Here is a 5,258-nt window from a genome sequence, read left to right as displayed (position 1 = left end):
ATTTAGTATGTCTTGATCTGGCTGACGATATAGGGTATGATTAGTGTGTAAGATTCGCTGATGGACTAGTGGGGCATCCACTAATAAATGTTTGCCTCCCGTGGCGATCCTGCAATTAATGTTTGCCTTTTAATTAACCGTAACCATGAGCCTTTCCCCATCCTTAACAGAGTTTTAGATGCCTAGTCTCAATTGTGGTCCTTAAAGTGTAACCTCACACCGAGGTCTGAGCCTAAGTCCACCCAACGCATCATTTCTATAAAGGCTAGACCAGTGGTCACCAACCTTTTTAAGCCCAGGATCCCTGACCTCTGCCTTGGTGACCGGCAAGATCTACTTATTGAGGCGTTGAGAGAAAAAGACTGTCCAGACTGTACTTACAACTTGAGGCTTTTTATTTGGCCTAATTGTAATTGAATGAAATCAAACACTTTGGTCCAGCTTTCAAATGGATGTGAACAAGAACACACTATATTACTTCATTTCAGTGCAACATAAAAAATAAATTATTGGTTAACCACACACAATATGAACAAGAAAAAACACATTTGCAATGAGCAGGCTGGATGAACGACCAATATTAACTGTTGTATTTATCAACTGACGTTACAACACAACACTGACACAATTCTCAGTCAGTGCAACTAATGTAAGTGCAGTTCAGCTCTGTGTCCCATCACAATGCCATCAGAAGTCATGTGACTCAAGTCAGTGTGATGCTGTGACTGAACACCGTCTGTGAGTGCCTTGTAGTTCGGCTCATAAGCACAGACAGCCAGTCTGAGGCAGTCTGTGAGGTGTCTGTCTCCTTACCTCCTTATCCCTCACTCCCTACCCTGGTGTTCTCATGTTTTCTTACCTCCTCATCCCTCACTCCCTACCCTGGTGTTCTCATGTTTCCTTACCTCCTTATCCCTCACTCCCTACCTTGGTGTTCTCATGTTTCCTTACCTCCTCATCCCTCACTCCCTACATTGCTGTTCTCATGTTTCCTTACCTCCTCATCCCTCACTCCCTAACTGTCAGTGCTGGATCTGTCCCCGTTGTTTTAAAAAGCTAAATAAGTTGTTAGCATGACATTCACAAACATATTGCTGGAGATCTAAAAGCCACATCTCATATATATTGCGGGGATTACGATTGTATAAGTGAGCACTACATCACAGCCACGTATAAAGAAATACATTGAAGAAAATATATTTAAGGAAAGATCGCATCAACCTGGATTCGAACCCTGTCGCGCAAAATAGTAATAGATTCACATACGGCCGCGCTACGCAATCCGCCACTTGCATCTTACATTGTAACATGCATTTTCTTGTAACTGATTGATCATGATTTGCAGGCCTCCACCCTCGGTAAACTATCGATGGATAAATCCTAAAGAAGAAAAGTCACGGAGGAAAATAGAGTTTAATTCTGCGTGGACGTATTAATTTGCTTTCACTGCCAACGATGCTGGCTTACCTGAATGCTTGATATGTGGCGAGAAATTTGACATCAAATAGCTTTTGCGGCTCCAGACACATTTTATTTGGTGGAAAATAGAGCAAAATGTCTCTTTGGATAGTAAAGGTTGCCGACCCCTGAGCTAGCCAAACCTGTCTGGTGCAGCTAGTAGAGAAGCTTCATGTTCTGCTTCCCTTTCCCACTAGTCTGCTGTCTGATTGTGAGGTCAGGCTGATCTGGGATCAGCTCTTTAACTGCAGAATCTCCGCCAAACTTCTCCTCTCAAACGGGTCTTGGAGGAGCAGTGCTCGTGCTGGCGCTCGCGCTCGCCTGTAGAGACTTCTCCTGACGAGAACGCGCAGCTTGGGGCCAGATCGTTTTGGCCCCACTCTGAATCTATCTGAGGACGCTGATTGGCTAAATTGTATGTCACTCATTTATATCTTTAATCAGCAATTGACTAAACTGCTTCATAGACCCGCCTCGGTGGGGCCCACCAGTTGCGCGTTTTGAAACGTGAACACAAGCGGAGATGATGAGCAGACAGGCTGCAGACAAAATCCCCTTCAAAATAAAAGCACAGGATTTTTTGTTTCTTATTTTTTGTTTTTTATTTATTTTTATTTTATTTTGGAGATCGACAGGGAAAGTCACCACGAATTAGAGAGCACGGGCGCCAGCCTCGGAGACGGACCGTCGCGGCTGTGGGTACTGGAATTCAGCCAGCACAAAACCCTAGCGCCTCCGTCTCCGGAGCGGACGTCTGCTACTGGCTGTAGTCTGCCAGTGGCTGGGAGCAGGGACCCAGTGTAATCCTGGCATTAAAACTGGGATTAGCAAACTCACATTAGCTAACTAGCCAGCTGAATTTCATTCCCAGTATGTCCCTGATGGACATTGTTGTCTGGCAATAGCTAGCTGAAGAAGAAACTGTAGATTGAGTTGGGCTAGAGGGACTCGGCTGCTGTAGACTGCTGCAGCCACAACCAGTGCACTGAAAAGTGGAGGAACATGAATTAATGGATGGATGGATGGTCAAACTTGGACTCTAAATGTTTGTCTGCACATTGGCATAATTCATTGAAACGCTTAAGTATAGCTCAGCAGATCATTAGAATACTAAATTAATTGGTTTATTTCAGTTCCAGATTCACACACCCCTGCTGCAATAAGCCTACTGCCAACATCTGCCTCTCAGATCCATTACCAGGAACTCTGTTATTTGACAAAGGGCAGCTAAGAAAATACAGCAAAGAAAGAGAATAAACAGTGCAGTGCTGAAGGTTTAGGAAACACCAATTCAGATAATTGCGACTGCAAGTCACAGAACTTTAGTGACACTGGCCTTTGAAACCGATGCAGCAGGCACAGGTTTCTCTCGGTAATGAGCCTTTTCATCGATCTCCGCACTGTGCACTATGGATACAGGCTGGATAAGCCAAAAGCTGCAGAGCTTGCTTCTCTGGACACCCTGCACTGTGAGGTGCACTTGCTTGTAAGATTAATAATCCGTTATTTATCATAGTAATGCCAGGTCACTCTGTTCCGTCATGAAACCTCCTTACAACAAACAAGTTGGCCAAAATCAATGGCCGCTGATAAATCACCACAACAAATGACATTCCATGATTTTTGTGGTGGAATGTAACTTTGTACATTAGCTAAAGTACTTTTGAGATATTTGTACTTGAGTATTTCTGTTTCCTGATACTTCTACTCTACTGCATTTCAGAGGCAAATTTCTTACGTTTTACTCCACTACGTTTTTGTGATGAATTTAGGTAGACCTACTAATTAGAAATAAAATGAACTTGTGAATTATGGCATTATTATAGATGTAAACTATCCAACAGTATATAATTGCTATTGTACAGATAAGTAGTATTTGAAATACAGGACATTTACTTTTAATTAACAGAGTATTTTAACATTGTGTCATTTTGTCCTCCTTTTCAGGGAGGAATAGTTCTTGTCATTGACCTTTTGCATCAACAGGGAATGAAATTATAGCTGATGTCAAATAATGTCATAGATCCGCTCCTCTTATTTCAGCAGGTAAAGTGTTTGTTGCAAATTAAGTTACTGAGAAGGCGAGGTCGAAAAATCTGAAAGACAGAAGGTCCAACTAATACACTGTTTCGATGATGAAAGCTGGCTTCCTTCATAAAATGCTTGGCCATCATCAATTTTGGAGCCAAAATACAAAATGTGAGGAGACGGAAAAAGTTTTGTCCTGAAAATAGTTTTTAGTAGTAATTTTTTATTTTCAATTGCTGGTAAGGTGTCCATTGAAATCCATGAAATAAAAAAAACACATTGAAACAAACAAGATAGAAAATTGATATGATTATCACAAACTAAATTATTGGAGCCCTTCCATTTCCATCACAGAAATACACAGCTCATAGACTAATTATTCTACAGATGAAGAAGAAACATCAAACAAATAGAAATATACTCAAACACTTTGACGTGGGTTTAGCTAAAGACATATTTTACAAAAAAATAGCAACACAGATGGCATGTGTGCCTTTTTAGATTGTAGAAGTTGTGTACACATTGGCCAGCACAAACATTTCTATAAGACAGTTCAAAACTGCACAGACAGGTCGACACTGTAACAAATAGACCTACAGCAGTACAAAAAGACTACTTTACTTTATGCAAGTACAGTATGCAACACTAAAAACAAGTATTAGTTGCAAATAATTCTGTTTATTTGAACCTGGTTGAACTACTAGATGAGTGGGAATCACCACATGAGGACAGGTACAGGTTGTCAATCACAGAAGAGCATGTAACACTTTCAAAGACTTTTCCATCATTGTCTTCTGGCACTCGTTCTTGTCCTTTTTTTTGGGAAAAATCCACCCATTTCGGGAATCGGGGATCAACACCATTATGACTCGCCACCCTAGCCCTACTTAGAAACTAGCTAGGCATACCTTATAGCTATAGAGTTCTGCGATGGTGGACAGGGAGAGGACTTAGCACTCAGTTGTTCCAACTTAGTGCACAGTGCTATAGTGTAGGAGTCCCAGAGAGTAGGCACTTGGACACAACTCATGAATTACGTTTGTGTACAGTGTACAATGAAATCAATTATAATAATGGAAATGTCATGTTAATATAGCTGTTTGTGCAGTGCCGCTGTGGTTGACAAGTAACAGATATCATGTGGCGTTTGACACTTCTGAGCATTGACATCCAACATGAATACACAGTAATTACACAGTAATAAGGACCATTGTTCCGATGGCCCATTATTCTGAAACCCCAACAGTCGAAAAAATGTCCGATTCGAACGAAAGCCTGTTTGTTCGACAGCTCGTTATCCCGAAAACAAACACCCATTCTTCCGAGGGCCCTTTGCTCCTAAAATAAGGTGAAGGATTCAGGGACAGGTCTGAAGACATCATTTTGCATAATAGTTAGCCATGTTTCATGTTTCGAGTGTTTGTATTTTCGGAGCCTCGGGCTTGAGGAACAACGGGAGTTTGTCAGATAATGAGACATTTTTCAGATTACTAAGGTTTCCATATAATGGACAATGACATGAACTGTGGTACAAAAAGAAAAAAATCTATTTCTCAAGCAATTATGAAATTCACAACAGACTGCAATTGCAATGTCTAACCTTCCTCCCAGGGTACTGCTATCGTATCAGGTTATCATATAGGGCTTTAATATTGAACCAAAAGGCTGTAATGTGAAAGAGGTAGAGAGTTATCTCTCTACTATGACCTATTACACCTCTCTCATTAAGCTCTTTCATTTGCTTTTAACAGACCACTGATTTGGCTGGAAGT

The sequence above is a fragment of the Pholis gunnellus genome, assembly GCF_910591455.1.
Source record: "Pholis gunnellus genome assembly, chromosome: 12".
Classification (NCBI taxonomy): Eukaryota; Metazoa; Chordata; class Actinopteri; order Perciformes; family Pholidae; genus Pholis; species Pholis gunnellus.
The sequence above is the reverse complement of the archived record's forward strand: the minus strand, read 5'-3'. Positions refer to the sequence as shown.